The sequence below is a fragment of the Grampus griseus genome (genome assembly GCF_964374135.1).
Source record: "Grampus griseus genome assembly, chromosome: 15".
In the NCBI taxonomy this organism is placed as follows: domain Eukaryota; kingdom Metazoa; phylum Chordata; class Mammalia; order Artiodactyla; family Delphinidae; genus Grampus; species Grampus griseus.
In genome coordinates, this window is record NC_139009.1 from 23239400 (window position 1) to 23263859 (window position 24460).

Sequence of the window (24460 nt, forward strand, 5' to 3'; positions counted from 1 at the left end):
TAGACCGATTCATACAAAAAATAAAGGGGGATTAAAACATGTCAAAACACAATGAAATGATTAAAAAATGAGTATGTATGAATTATAGGTTCAAAGAATCCTTAGAACTAGAGAAGAAAAAAAATCTAAAAATTCCCTCTTCCATTTCACTCTCAATCTTCTACTTGTTTACAGTTGGAAAAAACAGGCTCAAAGGAAGAAAAATTACTTTTCTAAGGTCTCACCGGGAATTGACGCCTACAATAACCTTATTTCGACAACATAATCCTAGAACAGTGTTTGAAGCAGAGGCAGAGCAGGGAAGAACAAGGTCCAAATTCCAACCTGTCATTGTGCCCTGAGGGTCCTGTGGGTTACCTCAGCAGAACTAATTGCTGCTCGAGCAATTCCAGCCTCTGTGGTTACAGGGTTTACGTGAGTGGTAGGATGTTACCTTGGGGCATCCCGGCTACAGAAGCTGCTGGGCCCACTGGCTGATAAGGAGAGAAGTGCAAGAGGAAGATTTGTATCTGATTTAAAAGACCTGAGTTTGGCAATACTCTGGTTCTGTGATCTTGGGGAAGCCACTTAATATCTCTGTGCCTCATTCTCCTGATCTATAAAATGTAGATAAAAAATACCCACTTCACAGAAATGTTGCCAGGAATAAATAAGTTAACATATGTTAAGCACTTAGAACAGTGCATAGCATACATTAAGTGTCATGTACCCAAAACCCCTAAAATTTTAATAAATACAAGAGAAGAAAGTAGAGAAAATTTGGTATATCTGTAAGTAGAGAAAATTTGGTATATCTGAAGTTGAGCAGCATACTGGGGAAAAAAAGTAGATAGGAAGGCATGTTACAAGCTAAGATTCCACAGGGTATTCCTGACACTCCCTGAGAAGACAATGCAAGACTTACATGGGAAACTGATCAGTCACCATGACCGGAGGCACAGGAGGCTGTCTCACCTGCCATGCCAAGAAACACCTGATGACACCAGCAGAGAGGGCATCTATCTAACTGGAAAGAAACCAGCATGTCCCAGGGTCACAGGGGAGAAGGCTGTCACTAAAAATGAATGTAGAACCAAGAATTATTAAGTATCAGATGAAGGTGAACATAAGAGGTAACTCTCCAACAATGTAAAGAAGTTCCATGTGGGGAACTAGTAATAGAAAAAAATTTAAAGGGCTTTTCAAAGATGCAGTTAAAGGGCTTCCCTGGTGGCGCAGTGGTTGAGAGTCCGTCTGCCGATGCAGGGGACACGGGTTCGTGCCCCGGTCCGGGAAGATCCCACATGCCGCGGAGTGGCTGGGCCCGTGAGCCATGGCCGCTGAGCCTGCGCGTCCGGATCCTGTGCTCCGCAACGGGAGAGGCCACAACAGTGAGAGGCCCGCGTATCGCAAAAAAAAAAAAAAAAAAAAAAAAAAAACCAAAGATGCAGTTAAAATCCTCCTAAAAATTAATTACACATTTTATCAATAAAATAGGAATAAGAGGTTTTCAAATAGGTAATTCCTTCAAAGAACCAATTAGAGATTTTGAAATTAAAAATACAATAAATGTTTAGTAGTAAAGTAGATATAACTGAAGAGAAAATTAGAGAACTGGAAGATAAATCTGTAATAATTTATCCATAATTCAAAACAGATAAAGAGAAGAAAATATAAGAGTATGGTAGACAAAAAAGTATGAGAAGCAGGACAGTATCTCCCCACAAGATTGTTATTAATTACAAATTAAATAAGTTAATTCTTATTATAAGGAGAAAAGAGTGACTTTTATGTTGGATAAACCTGACAGGCAGCATCCTAATCATGTGGGTGAAGTTAACATGACCAGTAACAAGACAAATCAACACTATGTCCCCCAGATATGATATGCACTAAGAAGGGCACATCACCTCAGTGGTATTCTTGACAAAGATGCTTAGCTTCAATCTACTCAAGAGAAAACATCAGACAAGCCTTAACTGAGAAACACTTTACAGAATAATTGGCATGGATGTTTCAAAAGTGCCAGGTTCATGAAAGGCAAAGAAAATCCAAGGAACTGTCAGACTAAAGGAATCAGGGAGATGTGCCAATTCAATGTGAAATCCTGGATTAGATCCTGGACCAGAAAGAGAACATTAGTTGGAAAACTGATGAAATTCAAATAAGGTCTGTAGATTAGTTAATAGTCTTGCATCAGTGTCAATTTCCTGGTTTTGAGAATTGTACTATGGTTATGGTTAAGATGTTAACACTTACAGAAAGCTGGATGAAGAGTATATTAATATTCTATGTATCATTTTTTGCAACTTTTCTATACATCCAAAATTATATCAAAATTAAAAGTTTTTTAAAAAATCACTTGAAACAGTGCCTAATACAGAATAAGCACTCACTGTATGATTGTTGCTATTTTGGTTATTTTTGGAAGTCACATTTGAGAACATTTCCTACATCCATTTCCCACATTTCCTAACCTGTGAGCTAATTTTCTGAAAATCCATTTCAAATACTGCCTTTAAATAGAACACGTCTTCTACATTTATGTACTAATATTTTTCAAAAGTATATAAAGTGCATTTGCAGACTAATAAAAAGCAAACTGATTTAAAAAACAGCAGTTAATACAAGTCAACAGCTGTTTATTATTCTCAAAACTTGTAGCAAATGAGAAACAGATGCTTAATTAGGTGAAGACACCTATCAATATCGTGCAAGAAAAGAATGTTTATTATCATTGATATTATTCAACATAGTGCCAAAAAAAGAAAAACTTCAAGAGAAAGAAATTAAAGTTATTTAAAAATTGGAAAGAAAATAAAACTTTTATTACCCACAGATGAGATTATATACCTAGAAAGTTGAAGAAAATAAGCTGAAAAATAATTGGAATTCATCAGAGAGTTTAGCAAAGTATCCAGATCACTACACAAAAATCAGTGACTTTTTAGTAAACTAGGATTTATCAATTTAAAATATTTTCGAAAAGAGATCTTATTCATGACAGAAACAAAAGCTACCTAAAAATAAATCTAGTGAAAATATGCAAAGCGGGGGTTCCCTGGTGGCGCAGTAGTTGAGAGTTCGCCTGCCAATGCAGGGGACACGGGTTCGTGCCCCGGTCCGGGAAGATCCCACATGCCACGAAGCGCTGGGCCCGTGAGCCATGGCCGCTGAGCCTGCGTGTCCGGAGCTTGTGCTCTGCAACGGGAGAGGCCACGGCAGTGAGAGGCCCACGTACCGCAAAAATATATATATATATATGCAAAGCGTTTTTTATTTAAAAAAACATAAAACCTTACTGAAAGTTTTTAAAGGCATGAATAGAGATCAATTATGTTTATGGATATAGAGATTTAATACTGTATTTCATCTCTCCCCAAAACAATCTATATATTAAATTCAATCCCAGTCAGAATCTCAATGTGACTGTATCATTCAGGGTCCCAGCAAGAGACTAAGAGCACACTCAGATTAGGATGATTCCAGGGAGTTTTGATAAAGGGGCTATTTACACACCTGCTATTTACACGATATAGATCTAGGGTCCAGGGAAATCAGAAGGAAGAGTGCCATCCCTACCCCAGAATATGCAAAATGGGGCTATTACCCCATTATCTGGAATCCAAAATCTAGAAGGAAGGAGTTGAGAAGATATGTGACCTTCCATAGCAGGACACAGCCAGCCCAAAGCAACCCTGCAGGAAGAGAGCCAGGAGAATAAATACCCCAACCCCATCCTGGTCACTCCCTCCGTTACTGGAGATCCCCCATTAGTCAAACCCACCTGGAAGCCCAAGTGTAGGAGTGTCTCTTGATGTAGTCTATATATTCCATACAGCCTCCCAGGGCAGTGGGCATGGTAAAAAAAGGATAGAGAATGGACCTGGAGAAGTAAATACAGCCCATCTGTCATTGTAAGGAATAGATCAATGGAATACACAGAGAATCAGAAACAGACCTTTGTATATATGGGAATTTGATAAGTGATAGAGTATTTCTAATAAGAAGAGGAAAGATAGATTACTCAAAAACTGATATTAGAGCAGGAGGCTGTCTCTTTGAAGAGGGAGAACAGTTAGGTGATGAAATAAATACCTAAATGTAAAATAGAAAGCTATAAAAGAAATAGAAGAAAATATAAAATAATATTTTGATGTCCTTGGATATAAAGATGCCAAAAGTAAAAATCACAGAGATAAATAAATCTGACTTTTCCTAATGCTATATATTAAAATACAGCATTAAATAATTATTAAAAAACTAAGTTAAAATATTTTAAATATAAAGAAAGGACAAGTATCCAGAATATTCAAAGACTCTGAGGAATCAACAAGAAAAGGACAGCCTAGTTAAAAAATATCGTCTGGGGATATGAACAAACAGTTCATAGAAGATTTACAATTGAGAAATAAATAAACAAATGTACAATCTTTCTAATAGACATGAAAATATCAACTTAAATACTATTTTTCACTCATCAGATGATCCAAATGTTAAGTAGTATAATACCATGTGGGAGAAGAATATGGGAAAACAGCTATTCTCTTGCATCACCAGTAGGAGTAAAAATCAATACAACCACACTGAAGGTCAATTGACAGTATCTGTTAAAACTGAAAACATGCCTACCTGCTGACCCTTCTTTATTCCATTATTTGTCCCAGACATTATTTGTTAGATTTGTTTTTGTAAGAAACATTTACAGAACTCTTACAAAAAAAGAAGCAAGTACAAAGATACCCCTCATGGCATGGTTGTATAAGCAAAACCTGGAAACAAACAAATGTAACCATATATGCATCTATCAATGGCAGAGTGATCAGACAACCGGTAATACATTCATTCATGTTGGAATACTATGCACCAGTTAAAAGGAATGATGTAGGTCTGTATGTGACAACTTGAATAGATTCTAAGATACATTGTTGAGTTAAAAAACAGCAAGTTACAGAATAACAAAAATTATATATCATAAAATATGCACACAAGGAAAATGTTTGTGGAGAATACAAACCAAACCTAAAATGATGAACAGTACTGTTCTAGCCAGTGAGTGACAAGCTGAAGTCTGCTGGAGAATTCAGGAAAAGTTTGCATTATCATATCATTGGCACCATCACTTCCTCTTGACTCTTCCCCTTTCCTTAGCTGAAAGGGAAGCTGGACAATGTAGTTTTTAGCTGGGTATACTGCTGTTGTTAGGAGGAATGTCAGTGTTTCCCATGCACCTGTAACCCAAAATGGCCAAAAAATACTCCTCATTTGCCTCCCTTAAAACGCTCCTCTCCTATGCTCTCCATCAACATCACCCACCTAATCCCTAACTCTGGGCCTCATCATTGACTCCTTCTCCTCAAATTTCACATAAGAAGTTGCCATTACTTTCTAAACATACTTCACACTTATCCACTTCCCTCTGTTCTCTCAGGCCCATCATCCTTTTCCTGGAATTCTACCAGACTTCTCTATGTCTCCTTGCACCTCTAACCTAGTGTTTGCAATGATTTTCTAAAATATAAAAGCAGATCATGAAATGGTCTTCCATTATCTTTACAAGAAAGTGCTAATTTCTTATCATGGCTTACAAAGCCCTTCATGATGTGGCCCCAACTCTCTCTCCAGCTGCACTTATTTCCATTCTCCCTTTCTCATTATTCAGCCATTCTCAACTTTTTTTCATTCCTCTAATGAGCAACACTTTCTTCTGAATTCAGGAATCTTTATAGGATTTTTCCCCTTCACCTGGAATACTCCCCACCACATCCACTATGTCAAAATAGTACTTAGAACATCTTCAGGGCTCAAGCTAGAAATACTTTTCTCCAAAGAATCTTCCTTAATTCTCCTCTCCTATGAGAAGATGATAATATTATTAGTTATCTTTGCTGCAATAACAAACAACTGCAAAATCTCAGTGGCTTACAACTAGCTCTTAACTTTCTTCCCGTGTTACATGACAGTGGCTTCACGTCAGCTCTCTTCCCTGCGTCTTCTCATTTTAGGGCCCAGGCTGATGGAGCAGTCCCAATCTATAACATGACATTCTTTTGGAAACATGGGACGCCTCTAAACACTTCTCCTCAGGCATGGTACACATGACATCCTTACATCTGTTGACCAAAGTATGTCACATGGCCAAGTTCACCATCATTGGACTGAGGCGTATACTCCTCCCACAGGGAGACACCGTAAGTCACATGGAAAAGGGAAAGGATGTTGAATCCTCTTACTGGTAAGGGAGGAAAAAATATTGAAGTTAATTATATAATTTACTTGCAATGATAATGATGATAGTTATAACATTTATCATTTATTGGGTATTTACTATGTGTTGGCTTCATGTTAAATGTATTAATATAAATTTTTCATTGTAGCCTCACAACAACAGTAGATGTTTATCACTGCCCCCACTGTACAGATGAGAAACCCGAGGTGAAGGGACTTTAGGCAACTTGCTCATGTCACATAGTGAGTGGTGAAAGCCTACATTTAAAACGAATTCCAGTTCTGTCTGATCAGAATCCATGCTTTAAATCAATATACTATGCTTCTCCCATAGCTCCCTGCTCCCCACCAAGCTTAGTACTTCACGCAATTGTTTCCTGGGTAGCCTCCAAAAGAAGATAAATAACTATCACAGTGCCTGGTACAGAGTAGGGTTCAATCAACAATTACAGAGTGAATAAATAAATTTCTGCACCTCCTTCCCCTATCCTCTATTTAGCTAACTTCTGTTCAAAGTTTCAGTTTCAGTTTAGGTGTTAATTCCTTCCAGAAGCTTCCTCTGACTATACAGGCTGAGTTAGGACTCCTCTTCTCTGCTCCCATAGGGACTTATGCATAGAGCTATGTTTGTTCTTATCATAATGACTGTAATGAACTTTGTGACTTTTAAGAGCAGGGATTGTATTCCATTCATCTTTATCTCCATAGTGCCTAGAAAAGCACCAATCACAAGTGCTCAATAAATGTTTGCTGAATGAATGAATGAATATAGGAATGAATAAATGATAAGCAGACACCAAGACCACCTTGTGGTGCTCATACCCAGGACCAAGCCTAGCTAAGAGGCTGACAAGTCATTTTCAGAGCAGAACTCTGTATCCTCTACCTTCTCTTACTCACTCACACTCAGAACCTACTGCTTCCTATTCCTCCTCAAATACACAATACTACCTTCCATATCTCTTGCCCTCTCTGGCTGTTGAGGTATGGGGCTTTTTCCTGGCTGAGTATTCCAAGCATAAGAGAGAGGGAGGAGAGATGGGAACTTCTCGATGGCTGCCCTACTCTGCATAAGCACTTCTCCACCACAAGCAAGGTCTTCCTTCCCTCAAACTCATTCCAAAAGGCACAGATCTGAGGATGCACTAAAATACTGCCACCCTCATGCCCCAAGAGAGGCTACTGAGATGCACAGGGGAGAAGAATAAGACCCACAGGAAGAAGGTCTGTGAAACAGGCTCATGACTTGTACTACAGGCAAGTTGGGAAACCTGCAGTCAGGCCAGTCTAAAGCAAAATTCGGAGGCCACATTATTTGTTGGCAATGCTCATGGCTCCTCGTGTCTGAACCTTCTATCTCTTCCTCCGTTCTTCTTTCCTTCTTTCCCATGGTTGGTACCCCTGAACAGGGTTATATGCTCCAGATGGAATCTGATACATTCACTCACTCTCTTAAGGGCCTGCTCTGTGCACCAGGCAGTGAAGTCAGCTTCTTTCCCACCATCAACTCCCTGCCCTTATAGAGCCCACAGCCCAATGGGGGAACAAGACAAGACACAAGGAATCAGACTAGAAGCATAAAATAGGTACAGATTGTAAGGTCAAAGACAGATGTAAACAAGAGGCTGAAACAGAAAATGACAAGTCATGGAGCACCTGCTTACGATGGGATGGTCAGAGAAGGATGTTGGAAGATCAAGATGTTTAAGCTGAAACCTGCAGGATGAGGAGCCAGCCACACCAATACAGTGAAAGAACATACATTCAAGTACAGAGAACAACACATACAAAGGTGTGACAAAGTTTGTTGTGCTCCAGAAACCAAAAGAAAGCATATAGCTGGAGCATGTGGGCTGCAGAGAAATATGGTATGAGATGAGGCTTAGAGGGGTGGCACAGCCAGCTCCTACAGGCCCTTGTGGGCCATGGTGAGGAATGTGGATGGGGAGTCTCTAAAAGGTTTTCAGTATGGGAAAGATTGCCTGCTTTCCATTTTAAGAGCATCATCTGGTTGCTGTGGAATAAAGCAGAAGGAGACCATTGTATTTCTCAGAAGACAGATGATGGTAGTAGCCTAGATTAGAGAAGGGGCTATGGAGATAGAGAAATAGATTTTATATATAATATGGCTTTAGACAAGTTTCATATGTGGTGTCTAAAGATATCCAAGTAAAGTTGTCAGGTAGACAGCTGGAGCTTAGAAGAGAGGTCCACGTTGAAGGTATAATTTGGAGTCACGAGCATATTGATGGGGTTTTAAGCTGAGGGGACAGATGATATTCCCCAGGGAGAGAGAGCCTAGGACCAAGCCTTGAGCACACCAATATTAAGAAGTCAGGAAGAGGAGGAGCTAGTGAAGGGGGTTGAGAAGGACGGCCAGGGAGGTAAAAGGAAGGAAATCAGGAGACTCTTGCACCACAGACACCAAGATTAAGAGGTTTTAAGTACAAATGACTGATAAGGCTTAATATTTCTGTTCTTGTGACAGCTGAAACAAAGGCTCTGAATAAATGTTAGTATTCTTTCTTCCCCTAGTCTTAGGTATTTATATGTTAATGATATTTCTATGCTAAACCTTTACATCAAAAGAATTGTTCTCTATTTGTGAGATTTTAAATATAAGCCTATACACAGGGATGCTTAGGGAAAGCGGGAACACTGATAATGAAAGTACATCACACGTAAAGACACATATTCTTTATTTATAAGTAAAAATTTCTGTTGCTGGGAGACTCCTTAGAAATCATCTAGTGCCCTGCCTTATGCATTTAGGCCAACCTGGTGACATCAATAATGAGTATCACATGATAAAGTCACTCAGACGCTAATAATGTACCAATCACCAGTCGCACAGGCATCTGCGCTTTAACAAGCCCTCCAGGTGAGTCTGCCACATGTTCCAGTCTGAAAACCACTGTATCACAAGAGTCTTCTGGCCTGTTACTCCATTCCTACCTAATTGGTAATGCAGTGGGCACTCTGGAATAAATAAATCAAAACTGTTGTTGATCATCAGGCACAGCCTAGCAAGTCTTGTCAGCCAATGGTGAGAGAACAAAGGGAGCAATGCTAGGATTTATCCCAGGTCCTCTGGTGGGACCCTGGAGGCAGCAGAGCAGCCAAGGACCCTGACTCAACTGGATCATACCCCTGGGTATGAATCCCTTCTCAAGGATTCTCCACCTCAGTAATGCTGCTATCCCAGGGATTATGGTAAAATGGAAATGCATTAAATTGTAAATCACCTTACCCACCTGTGCCAAGAGAAGCCCTGGAAGAATTCATTAAAGTCTGATGGCACCTGTACCTGTCATTGTTGCACACCTCACTCAGGTTAGGCCATAGAATACAGATAATAATACAGATTATTCACCCCGAATATGGCCACTGTGTAATGAGCTCCTCCAGGGTTAGCTCCTAACAGAAAGTAGGAAAGAGTGAGGCAGCAACTTACAGCAAAGTGTTTCCAAGAAGGGCCAGGATGCTGGCGTGGAGGTCTTGTCCTATCTCTTCCACTAACTCACTGCATGTCCATGAGCAAACTGCTTCCATTCTGGCCCCCATAGCCTCAACTGGGAAATAGATTGTTTCCAGTGCCACTCAAACTTTACCATGCACAAAAGTCACCTCATAAAGGAACCAACCATCCCTGTGTTCCCATGACTGAGGGAGGCCCTGAGACATTGGAGTTCTAGTGCTAAAACCAGGAAAGTCCTAGGCAAGCCAGGATGAGTTGGTCACCCCTATACCTGGAGAGCTTGTTAAAATAGTGCTGGGCTTCACGCTTCAATTTGTTTCTAATAAGCTCCCTGAATGCACTGTTACAGACTAGATGGTATGGTGGCTCTTAAATGCCTTTCTACAGACCAATCACATTAGACATACCTGAGGAGCTTGTTAAGAATACAGATTCCATGGTTCCAGCACCAGAGATTCTTATTCAGTGGGGCTGGAGCTGGCTATCTAAAAAGCTTCCTGGGTGATGCCCTGCAGAGACTAAGAACCGCTGAACTAGATAATTTCGCAGGTTCCTTGCAATTCAAACATCCCATTGCATTTTCAGTGTCTATATCCATCCCCATGTATTAGTAAAAGCTCCGCACAAGTTGAGGGACAGCCCCCAAGTCACTTTCTCTGTACTTCAATCAGTCATGCCACGCATCACGCATTTCCATTTTTGCCATGAGCAAACGCATCTGTTAAAAACAGCACAGGGGTCCCTGGGAGACAGGAGTGCACATTCAGAGTGGGCGAACACAGGCACTTAGTCATGGATGCGTCTCTCACCTGCCCTGGGGGAGACCCAAGTCTGCGTCAAGGAGCTCCAGAGAGCTGCCCGGATATGAGCCAGTCACGAGGGCCTCACTGGGGATGAGTGTGCCCTGGTCTGTGTGTGTCATGCCAGGTGAAGTCAGACGCAGGCAGAGAGGGAGCAATCAGTGTTTCCTGTACTCAGGGCTTGGCAGTCATGACCCAGGACACTACAAACAACCTGCAGTGGGACATAACTGAAGAGTCCAACCACGGGTGCAGCATGATGTCCACCTCAGCTCTACAGCAGTGACGGCCCAGAACCTGCGGCTGCAGCTGAGGCTATGGGCTCTGAACGGGGCAGGTGCTGCCACCTCCTGGCCCTGGCTCAGGCTGAGCCATGGCAGTCTTTTCTTGGATTTGGAATCTCAAATCACAAATTCTGAAGAGTCTGATCTAGAAAAGACCACAGAGATGATCCAATCCCTTCTCTCACTGTACAGAAGAGGAAACTGAGCCCCTTAGACGTTGGCAGGTTCCCCCCTACACCCCAGTGTGTGGCAAAGCCAGACTCAAGTCCAACCTGGTGTTTCCCTAGCACCTTGCTGGTTTCCTGCTTCTTTAAGCCAAACCACTATATCCAGTAACCTTGACTGCAGAGGGAGGTGGGGTTTGTAGAATGATCTTGGTAATAAAAGCGGCTTGGCCGCCATTCAGTGCTGTACCCATCTGCCTCCTCCACGCTTAACCCTCTACTGGAGGTAAGCAGAGACACTGGCCAGGAAAGAGTACTTGTTGTTTCCCAGAGGACAGAAGAGAATGCTCCACAAATGCATATTTTCAAATGTACTCTCCAAAGCAAACAAGCATCATATAGAGAAAGGTCCCTATCTTTCTCATACCAGACCATTCTGACTTTACAGTTTCTTTGTTGTTCTTCTTCTTCTTTAAAATTTGTTTCAAGTGTGGACAAGATGGCAGAGTAGGAAGACCCTGAGCTCACCTCCTCCCATGGGCACACCAAAATTACAACTATTTACAGAACAACTATTAATGAGAATGGACCTAGAGACTAGTAGAAAAGATTTCCACAACTAAAGATATAAAGAAGGAACCACAATGAGATGGGTAGGAGGGGCAGAGACATGGTATAGTCAAGACCCACACTCCCAGGTAAGCAACCCACAAACAGGAAAAGAATCACAATTGCAGAGGTTCTCCCTAGTCTGGGGTCCTGCACTGGGAAGACAACCCCCCAGAACATGTGGCTCTGAAGGCCAGCAGGGCTTGAATACAGGAGAGCCAGAGGGCTGTAGGAAACAGAGACTCCACCCTTAAAGGGTGCACACAAAATCTCACATACTCCAAGACCCAGCACAGAGGCAGTGATTTGAAAGAAGCTTAGATAAAACTCACTTGCTGATCTTGAAGAGCCTCCCAGAGAGGCAGAAAGCAACTGGGACTCCCCCAGGAGACATAAATCAGGTGCCAGCCACTTGGAGGACACCATTCTAACACAAGGAAACTGATGCTCACAAGCATCATTTTGGAGTCCTACCTGTAGCCTATTAGCACCAAGGGCTTACCTGCCTACCTGCCAGTAGGCATCAGTCCCAAGATGCCCCAGGCTGATTAGCCAGCCACTTGGGGACCCAACCCCACCTACCAGCAGGGCTGCACCAGCCCCAGGGCCCCATAAAGTGTCCTGTAGCCAGCTAACCCAGAACAGGGCCTCACCCACCAGCATGCCCAGGACCTGATCTGCCCACCAATGGGCCTTCACCAGCCCCAGGCCCCCCTAATCTCCATATCCACCCATACAAGAACCTGCCCTGCCCATCAGTGGCCCAGCAACATCCACATGAGGCAAGGCCTGGCAGCCAACTGGGCCAGGGGCCAGCCCCACCTGTCATGCACCCACAATAGTCCCTGCCACAACAGAAGGGCCCATGCAGCCTACATACAGGGCACCCCTAGAGCATATAGGTCTGGTGACCAGAGGGGAGTATATTGCTGGGCCCCAAAGTACATCTGCTACATAAGGCCATTTCTCCAAGATGGGGAAACATAACTGATCTACCTAGTACATAGAAATAAAAACAGCAAATTAGGCAAAATTAGGCAACAGGGGAATATATTTCAAACAAAGGAACAAGTCAAAACCCCAGAAGAATTAAGTGGAGATAAGCAACCTACCCAATAAAGAGTTCTAGGTGATGATCATAAAGATGCTCAACAAACTCAGGAAAAGAATAGATGAACACAGTAAGAACTTTAACAAAGAGTTAAAAAATATAAAAAAGGAACCACATGAAGCTGAAGAATACAATAACTGAAATAAATAAATACACTTGAAGAAATCAAGAGTAGATTTGAGGATACAGAGGAATGGATCAGCTAACTGGAAGAAAGAGTAGTGAAAATCACCCAAGCTGAACAGAAAAAGAAAAAGGAATCTTTTTAAATGGGGAGAGTTTAAGAGACCTGGGACGATATCAAGCATACTAACATTCACACTATAGGTGTTCCAGAAAGAGAAGAGAAAGAGAAAGGGGCAGAGAACTTATTTGAAGAAATAATAGATGAAAACTTCCCTAAACTGGGAAAGGAAACAAACTTCCAGATCCAGGAAGCACAGAGAGTCCCATACAAGATGAACCAAAAGAAATCCACGCAAAGAAACACTGCAATTACGATGGCAAAAATTAAAGATAGAGAGAAAATCTTAAAAGCAGCAAAGCAAAAGCAACTAGTTATGTACAAGGCAACTCTCATAAGACCATCAGCTCACATTTTAGCAGAAACTTTGAAGGCCAGAAGGGAGTGGCACAATATATTTAAAGGGATGAAAGGAAAATAACTATAACCAAGAATACTCTGTTGAACAAGACTGTCATTCAGATTTGAAGGAGAGATAAAGAGTTTTAAGACAAGCAAAAGCTAAAAGAGTTCAGTAGCACTAAACTGTCTTTAAAAGAAACATTAAAGGGATTTCTCTGTATGGAAAAGAAAAGACTAAACTACAAATATAAAAATTATGAAGGGAAAAATCTCATTGGTTAATGCAAACATACAGTAAAGGTGGCAGATCAACCACTTATAAAGCCAGTAGAGAGGTTAAAAGACAAAAGTAGTAAAATCATCTATATCCATAATAAGTAGTTAAGGGATACACAAAACAAAAAGATGTAAAATATGATGTCAAAAATATTAAACATCACTTGAGGGGGAGTAAAAATGCAGTTGTTAGAATGTGTTCGTACTTAAGAGATCATCAACTTAAAATAATCATACAGGGGCTTCCCTGGTGGCGCAGTGGTTGAGCGTCCGCCTGCCGATGCAGGGGACACGGGTTCATGCCCTGGTCCGGGAAGATCCCACATGCCACAGAGCGGCTGGGCCCGTGAGCCATGGCTGCTGAGCCTACGCGTCCGGAGCCTGTGCTCCTCAACGGGAGAGGCCACAGCAGTGAGAGGCCCGCATACCACAAAAAAATAAATAAATAAAAAATAATCATACAGACAGACAAAATAGACTTTACAATGAAGACTATAACAAGAGACAAAGAGTACATTACATAATGATACGTGGGTCAATCCAACAAGAAGATATAACAATAGTAAATATATATGCACATTCAACAAAGGAGTACCTAAATACATAAAGCAAACACTAACAAACATAAAGGGAGAAACGTACATATCACAATAATAGGAAGGGACTTTAACACCCCTTTACATCAATGGACAGATCATCCACACATATCAATAAGGAAACATGGCCTTTAAAAAAAAAACACATTGGACTAGATGGAGTTTAGCTAGATAGATAGATAGAACATTCCATTCAAAAGCAGCAGAATACACATTCTTTTCAAGTGCACATGGAACAGTCTCCAGGATAGATCACATGCTAGGTCACAAAACAAGTCTCCATAAATTTAAGAAGACTGAAATCATATCAAGCATATCATATCGTATCAAGAATATCATATCGTATCAAGCATCCTTTCTGACCACAACAGAATGAGACTAGAAATCAACTACAAGAAAAAAATTGTAAAAACACAAACACATGGAGACTAAAAAATATGTTACTACAAAAACCAATGGGTCACTGAAAAAAATCAGATGAATTTTTTTAAAACCTAGAGACAAATGAAAATGGAAACAACAATCCAAAAATCTGTGACACAGGAAAAGCAGTGCTAAAATGGAAGTTTATAGCAATATAAGCCTACCTCAAGAAACAAGAAAAATCTTAAATAAACCATCTAATCTTACACCTAAAGAAACTAGAAAAAGAAGAACAAACAAAACCAAAAGTTACTAAAAGGAAAGAAATATAAAGATCAGAGCAGAAATAAAGACTCTGAAAAAATAGAAAGGTGAATGAAATTAAGAGCTGGTTCTTTGAAAAGATAAACAAAATTGATAAAAATGTGGCCAGAAAAATTTAAAAGGAAAGACAGGGACCAAATAAAATCAGAAATGAAAGAGGAGAAATTACAACTGACACAGAACTGCAAAGCATTACAGAGATTACTACAAAAAAACTATATGCCAATAGAACAGACAACCAAGAGGAAACAGATAAATTCCTAGAAACATACAATCTCCCAAGACTGAATCAGGAAGAAAAAAAAAAGAAAATATGAACAGACTACCAGTAACAAAATTGAATCCATAAAAAAAAGAAAAAAAAATCCTCCCATCAAACCAAAGTCCAGAACCAGATGATAGCTTCACAGGTGAATTCCACAAACATTTAAAGAAGAGTTAACACCTATCCTTCTCAAACTATGCCAAAAACTTTCAGAGGAAAAAAATGCTTCTGAACTCATTCTATGAGGCCAGCATCACCCTGATACCAAAACCAGACAAAGACACCACAAAAAAAGAAAATTACACGCCAGTATCACTTATGAACACAGATGCAAAACTTCTCAAAAAATAGTAGCAAATTGAACTTCCCTGGTGGTGCAGTGGTTAAGAATCCGCCTGCCAATGCAGGGGACACAGGTTCGAGCCCTGGCCTGGGAAGATCCCACATGCCGCAGAGCAACTAAGCCCGTGCACCACAACTACTGAGCCTGCGCTCTAGAGCCCATGCTCTGCAACAAGAGAAGCCACCACAATGAGAAGCCCGCGCACCGCAACGAAGAGTAGCCCCCGCTTGCCGCAACTAGAGAAAGCCTGTGCACAGCAACAAATACCCAACGCAGCCAAAAAATAAATAAATAAATTTATTTTAAAAAAAATATTAGCAAACTGAGTTTAACAACTCATTAAAAGGATCATACACCATGATCAAGTAGGACTTATCCCAGTGATGCAAGAATAGTTCAAGATCCACAAATTGATCAATATGATACACCACGTTAACAAATTGAAAAATAAAAATCACATGATCATCTCAATAGATGTAGAAAAAGCTTCTGACAAAATTCAACATCCATTTATGCTAAAAGCTCTCCACAAAGTGGGTATAAAAGGAACATACCTCAACATAATAACGGACATATATGATAAACCTGCAGTCAACATCATATAAGGATGCCCACCCTCACCACTTTTATTTAACATAGTATTGAAGTCCTAGACACAGCAATCAGACAAGAAAAAGAAATAAAAGGAATCCAAATTGGAAAGGAAGAAATAAAACTGCCACTGTTTGCAGATGACATGATACTATACATAGAAAATCCTAAGAACACCACCAAAAACTACTAGAACTCACCAATGAATTCTGTAAAGTTGCAAGATACAAAATTAATATATAGAAATCTGATGAATTTCTACACTACAATGAACTATCAGAAAGAGAAATTAAGAAAACACTCCTATTAACAATTTCATCAAAAAATTATCTAGGAATAAATCTACATGAGGATGCAAAAGATTTGTACTCAGAAAACTGTAAGACACTGATGAAAGAAATTGAAGATGACACAAAAAGACGGAAATATATACTGTGCTCATGGATTGAAAGAATAAACATTGTTAAAATGACCATACTACTCAAGACAATCTACAGATTCAATGCAATCCCTATCAAAACACCACGGCGTTTTTCACAGAACTAGAACAAATAATTCTAAAATTTGTATGGAAACACATAAGAACCAAAATAACCTTGAGAAAGAACAGACCTGGAGATATCATGCTCCCTGATTTCAAACTATACTGCAAAGCTACAATAATCAAAACAGTATGGTACTGGCACAAAAACAGACACATAGATTAACAGAATCAAATAGGCCAGAAATAAACCTACACTTATATGGTCAATCAATCTATGACAAAGGAGACAAGAATATAAAATGGGGAAAAGACAGCCTCTCCAATAAATGGGGTTGGGAAAACTGGACAGCTACATGCAAAAGAATCATACTGAACTACTTTCTCACGCCATATACACAAATAAACTCAAAATGAATTAAAGACTTAAATGTAAGACCTGAAACTATAAAAATTGTAGAAGAAAATATAGGCAGTATGCTGGGTTTTTTTTGTTTTTTTTTTTTTTCGCGGTACGCGGGCCTCTCACTGTTGTGGCCTCTCCCGTTACGGAGCACAGGCTCCAGACGCGCAGGCTCAGGGGCCATGGCTCACGGGCCCAGCTGCTCTGTGGCATGTGGGGTCTTCCCAGACCAGGGCACGAACCTGTGTCCCCTGCATTGGCAGGCGGACTCTCAACCACTGCGCCACCACGGAAGCCCGGCAGTATGCTCTTTGATATCAGTCTTGGCAATATTCTTTTGGCTCTATCTCCTCAGTCAAGGGAAATAAAAACAAAAACAAATGAGAGGACATTAAACTAAAAAGCTTCTGCACAGCAAAGGATACTGTCAATAAAACAAAATGGCATCCTACAGAATGGGAGAAGATATTTGCAAATGATATATCTGATAATGATATACAGAGAACACATACAACTCAACATCAAAAAAAAAAACACAAACAACATGATTAAAAAATGGGCAAGAACAAGGAGATCAGCTCGGTGCTTTGTGACCACCTAGAGGGGTGGGATAGGGAGGGTGGGAGGGAGACACAAGAGGGAGGAGATATGCGGATATATGTATATGTATAGCTGATTCACTTTGTTATAAAGCAGAAACTAACACACCATTGTAAAGCAATTATACTCCAATAAAGATGTTAAAAAAAAAAAAGAAATATAAACAGGAGGCCAGTTGTAAAAAAAAAAAAAAATGGGCAAGAACCTCAATAGGCATTTTTCCAAAGAAGACATACAGATAGACAACAGAAGCATAAAAAGATGCTCAATATCATTAATCGTCCAGGAAATTCAACTCAAAACCACAATATCACCTCACATCTGTCAGAATGGCTGTTATTGAAAAGAGCACATATAAGATATGTATTTGATTATCCCTGTGTAAAGAGAGGTAATCACTTGTGGAATAGAAAAATATAGCAAAACATCCAAAAATAATAATGAGAATAGCAAACAAGTAATAATAAATAATATAGGGCTTCCCTGGTGGCACAGTGGTTGAGAGTCCGCCTGCCAATGCAGGGGACACGGATTCGTGCCCTGGTCCGGGAAGATCCCACATGCCGCGGGGCGGCTGGGCCCGTGAGCCATGGCCGCTGAGCCTGCGCATCCGGAGCCTGTGCTCCGCAGCGGGAGAGACCACAACAGTGAGAGGCCCGCGTACCGCAAAAATAAATAAATAAATAAATAAATAAATAAATAGATAAATAAATAAATAATATATTTTATTGAATTAAACACACTACCAGTTGTCAGAAACTCTTATTTTTTTATTGGAGTATAGTTGATTTACAGTGTTGTGTTAATTTCTGTTGTACAGCAAAGTAATTGAGATACATATATATACACACACATTGTTTTTTATATTCTTTTCCATTATGGTTTATCTCAGGATACTGAATACAGTTTCTTGTGCTATACAGTTGGACCTTGTTGTTTATCCATTCTATATGTAATAGTTTGCATATACTAACCCCAAACTCACAGTCTATCTGTCCTCCACCTCTTCCTCCCCCTTGGCAACCACAAGTCTGTTCTTTATGTCTGTGAGTCTGTCTCTGTTTCATAAAAGTTCGTTTGTGTCATATTTTAGATTCCACATATAAGTGATATAATATGGTATTTGTCTTTTTCCTTCTGACTTACTTCACTTAGTATAATAATCTATAGTTCCATCCATGTTGCTACAAATGGCATTATTTCATTCTTTTTATGGCTGAGTAGTATTCCATTGTATATATGTACCACATCTTCTTTATCATTCATCTGTTGATGGACATTTAGGTTGTTTCCATGTCTTGGCTATTGTGAATAGTGCTGCTATGGACATAGGTGTGCATCTACCTTTCTGAATTATAGTTTTACCTGGATATATGTGCAGGAGTGGGATTGCTGGATCATATGGTAAATCCATTTTTAGTTTTCTGAGGAACCTCCATACTGTTCTGCACAGTGGCTGCACCAACTTACAATCCCACTAACAGTGTAGGAGGGTTCTCTTTCTCCACACCCTCTCCAGCATTTGTTATTTATAGACTTTTTGATGATGGCCATTCTGACTGGTGTGAGGTGGTACCTCATTGTAGAGAAACACTCATTTTATGTACCACTAAGAACGAAAAAAATGCTACTAATCAGTTTATGGAACACTATCCCAACTTCAGAGATGCTGCAACAAATGCAAAGGAAAAAAAAGTATGTTTTAAAGTGGTGAAGTTTAGTAATAAAAATGATGACTAAATAAATGTATGGAGCCCTAACTACATGATAAGTCCTATTCTAAATGTTTCAAGTATATTAATTCATTTAATACTACCAATCTGATGAGGTAGTATGACGTATCAACACAACTGTTAACATCCATAGTTAGCCAAACAGATGGCTTAGGCTTAATGTAAATTCAAAGTGGAGTTACTAAAGGTTTTATCTGAACTGACAATTTCATGTTTTAATCAAAGCAACAATTAAAATTGTGTGAGAAAGTACTGCTCTGATGTTTTCTTTTATGAGATGAATTTCTAAAATATAACCTTGTCTCATGCTCAAAAACTCCTCCTTAGTTTTGTTTCAATCCTTACCATATAAAAAAAAAAAACAACGCCATTGTTTCTCATCTTTGTTCTATAAACCTTAAAAGGCCCTTGGGCCAAAAGCAATAAATATTTTGATTCCATTAAAAAAAGGACCACAAATAATACGTGTTGGCGAGGATTTGAAGAAAAGGAAACACTTGTGCATTGTTGGTGGGAATGTAAGTTGGTACACCCACTAGGTAAAACAGTATGGAGGTTCCTCAAAAAATTAAAGATAGAACTAGCATATAATCCAGCAACTCCACTTGTGGGCATTTTTCTGAAAAAATAAAAACACTAATTCTGAAAGATATATGCACTCCTATGTTCACTGCAACATTATGTACAATAGCCAAGATATGGAAGCAACCTAAGTGTTCATCAATAGATGAATGGATAAAGAAAATGTGTATATACATACATATATATACATATTTATATATATATAATGGAGTATTACTAAGTCATAAAAAAGAATGAAATCTTGCCATTCGTGACAACATAAATGGACCTAGGGGGTACTAAGCTAAGTGAAACAAGTCAGAAGGAGAAAGACAAATACCATATGATTTCACTTACATGCGGAATCTAAAAAACAAAACAAATGAACACACATAAACAGAAACAGACTCACAGATACAGGGAAAAAACAAGTGGCTGCCAGAGGGGAGGATGGTGGGGGAAATGAGTAAAATAAGTGAGGGAGATTAAGAGGTACAAACTTCCAGGTACAAAATAAATGTCACAGGGATGAAATGTACGTGGGGAATATATCCAATAATATTTTAATAACTTTGTGTGGTGGCAGATGGAAACTATGATGGTGATCATTTTGTAATGTAGAGAAATACTGAATCACTATGTTATGCTCCAGGAACTAACACAGTGTTTTAGGTCAATTATACTTCAATTTTTAAAAATCCAAAAATAAATTGTTGGGACTATGGAAAACTCCCTGTATCACAGGAATCAGCACTTGGAGAGATCAGGTATGCCCAGCAGAGCTATTCAGAGACCAAGGCTTGGGGGCAGGTGAAACAAACAAAAAAAAAGAAGAAGAAGAAGAAGAAAAAGAGAAGGTAAAGAGAGAAGAGGGAAAAGTAAAAGAGGAAAACAGAGAAGGAAGGAAAGGATGGACAGAAGCAAGCATTGGGTGTCAACCTGGGTCAAAGACTGCTAACCTTTGCCTCAGTAAACCTCTCATTCATTCATTCAGTCGTTCATCAAACATTTCAGGATGCCCACTCTGCCCAAGACATCCTGCCTGACCCCAGAATAGATAGACACAATAAGGAATCTGCCTTCAAAGAACATATGAGGTAAAGACATGCAGAAAAGAAACCCTACCAAGCAACTATTATACAAAGTGGAAGGTGATGGGTACTATGGTAAGAAAGACACAGTACTGTGGGAGCCCAGAGGAGGAAGAAGGCGTGTCTAGTTGGAGGAGAAGAATTAAAGAAGGAAGTATCATTTCACCAGTGCTCTAAAATCATGGGGAAAATGGCTGCATGCAAAGATGAGCTTTAGGGCATTTGGGAAAGAAAAGAAAGGAAAGGCATGAACTGAAAAAGAAGGGAAAGCAGGTATGGGGAACACAGTGGCTGAAACGCAGTGAAAAAAGCGAAGCGTGGATGACATGTGGAAAAGGTGGGAGCAGACAAATCAAGAAGAGCATGGTAAAGCAAACTTGAGTGCCAAATTCACTTTATTCTGTAGACAAGAGGGAGCCCCTTCAGGTTCTTAAACAAGAGAGGGACATGATCAGAACTGCACCTGAAGAAAATTAATCAGTAGCGGAGTAATAGAGAAACCTGTTGTGAACACAGCAGCTTGAGGGAGGAGAGGGCATGAGTTCATGCGAAGAGGGGTCTTCTGTCCACCGGGATTTTATTTTGCAATTCAACTACAAGCGCTGAACAATATGTCCCAGTGTTCATACTGCCGGAATTATATCCGCCAGTTACTGCTTCCTGTGCGCTCACTGCCAGGTTTTCTCGTCTATGAGCTGCCCTAGAGAACAATAATAATATCCACAGCTTCCTATGGCCTCCATTCTGTTCTGCTGTCTCAACGAAGCATTCATCTTTGCTCCCAGCTGAATAAGGGCTGTGTTTCTGATGGATACTCACCATCAAAGTCAAAAGCAAATGTGCTGGCGCATTTGTGTGCTACATGGAAGGTGGTCTAATGGTCATTCCTGGTGACAGACACCTAGGGCTCCCTTGCTCAGATGACAAGCCTTGTTCAAACCTATAGGTTAGACATGTTGGGCCTCTCTGACTCCATCCCTACATCGGCCCTTGAGAAAAAGTGACATCAAACAATTAGAGCAATTTTAGCACCTCAGAATGTACAGAGAGAAGATGAAAGAAGCCTGACCATCCTGGGGCTCCTCCTAGAACAAATGATTCATCAAACAAACTCGCCAAATATCTAATCTTTAGTTTTAAATGACTAGGTCCCCTTGTTCACAGCCAGATAATCAAATCTGTATATTGGAAACATGTTTCAGTCTTTTCTGAGTTGGGTTTTTTTTTCAATTTTAAATAAATAAGAGTTCTTTCCATGGCAGTTTTTTTTTATTTCCTTTGCTTCACAGCCTGATTAATCACAGGCTCAGCTCCACAAAAAGCCAAGGGAAGGGAAGAAAACAAATGTGAAGGCCCAGCCATTTCAGGTCTCCTCTGGCCTTCCCAGGGTTTAATACCCACCAGCTACTCCTGGAGATGACACAGCTTCAGACACGAGCTGAGCCCTGGGGACAGGTGTAGGATAAACCCACATGTGTGGCTGAGCCAATTATTCTTTCCGTTCTAGGCTAAACATTATCTTGAAAAACCAAGTGGAAATCAGTAGGATTCTACAAACTTCTGACCTTTCGAGTTTGTGTCAAGTGACAGTATAAGAAGCAATGGACTCGAAGGGAGAGGCCTGGGTTTTAGACTCGGGTATGCTCTTCACCAGTGGTGGGACTTTAGCCAAGTCACTTCCCTCCCCAACTTCAGCTTCCTCTTCTTTAAAAAGGGCTTACTTACACGTGAGGGGTTACTCACAGGGGTTACTCGCAGGCTTTCATAAAATAAAGTGAGTGAAAGCACTGTGCAACAATATGGTATGAAGGCTGACAAAGTGCACCCACTTCCTACCTGACCACAGGAGAGGTCATGTAGGTAAAAGGCTTTGCAATGCTTATAAGGAGCCCTTAAAAGCAGCATGGAGTAGTGGAAACAGCATAGGATTTGGGCTCAAGCAACCTCATTTAGGATACTGGCCCTGTTGTGTTAACTTAAGCAATTCACGAACTCATTCTAGGCCTCAGTCTCCTTAAGTGTAAAAAGAGGATAATGATGCCCACTTCAAAGTGTTTAAAAGGGGCTGGTACCAAATCTCTTAGGAAGAGACTCCTTTGTAGGAAAACTTCCCTGAGAAGCTCACCCAAGATATATACAACCTGTAAAGCATGGATATCACTGGTACCAAGAGCTCAGAGAAGGTAGTGAAACTTCTCTGCATGTGACAAGAAAAAGGATTTCTAAAAGAAAAGGCAGAGAAAAACATGAGGGAGTATCAAGGGGAAAGCTAGGGAGATAGCTAGTGGCTTTGACAGGCAGAATATAACCTCCTGCACCCTCTTCCCACCCCACCCCACCATGCCTCAAATCTGTAGCAAAATTACTAACTAATAAAAAACCTTGGTAGAAGTGCACGGGGGGGGCGGGGGCGGTGAGTGTGTGATGAGGCTGCATTTTACATCTGGCCAGTCCAGTGCAACTTAGGACCATGAATCTGCATAAACCGTGAGGACCGGCTTAGGCCTTTCTCTGGCTGTGGAGGCCCCAGGTGATATCACTATTGTATTATTGTTGTTGCAGTAAGAAATGGGTATGGCACATCAGCAACATTTCATTCAAATAGTTAAACTTCTGAAGAACGGGCTTAAACCAGGCAGAATTTTGATCATCGCCATTCCATTCTGCACATTTCCTAGGGAACACAGAATGGCTGGGACACCTGAATCAGACATGAAAGAATCAGGAGCCTCCTTTCCATCTTCAACCTACTATTAAAATTCGGGGGGCTTCCCTGGTGGTGCAGTGGTTAAGAATCCAACTGCCAATGCAGGGGACACGGGTTCAAGCCCTTGTTCAGGAAGATCCCACATGCCACGGAGGCAACTAAGCCCATGCACCACAACTACTGAGCCTGTGCTCTAGAGCCCGCGAGCCACAACTACTGAAGCCCGTGCGCCTAGAGCCCATGCTCTGCAACAAGAGAAGCCACTGCAATGAGAAGCCCACGCACCGCAATGAAGACCCAACGCAGACAAAAATAAAAATAAATAAATAATAAATTTATTTAAAACTAAATAAATTAAAATTCAGGTGGGGAGTGTATGAGGAGTATCTGTTCTTGGGTCTTAAATGGTAAAGAGGACAGAGCTTCCACAGTAGGAGAAAAAAAAGATTAAACCCATTTCAGGAGGTTTTACACGCCTCTTCACTTTTGCCTCCATGGGATTTTGCATATTTTATCCACGGTGCCTTCCAATAGTTTAGCTTTCAACAGGTTGCTTTTTGGCATTTCTCCTAACCTAATTAAGTGTCTGCCTAAGCCAAGGGAGTGACACTTTTTCTGGCTGAAGTTCTTCCCAGCACGCCCAGCACATCCAAGTCCAACACTTACAGTGGACATCACTTATGCAGCTTGGGGCAAGGAAGGCCCCAATCTTTGATCTTTGCCTGATGTCTATAGTCTAGTTGACTTCATTTGAAGAACATTATCCATGGTATATTGCCTGGCAAATTATTTATTCTTTGGGTTATTGTAGTAAACTTGTAAGCAGGTGGGGTTTTAGATTTTCCATCCTGTCTCAAAGAAAAATGAACACGCAATGCAGGACACCT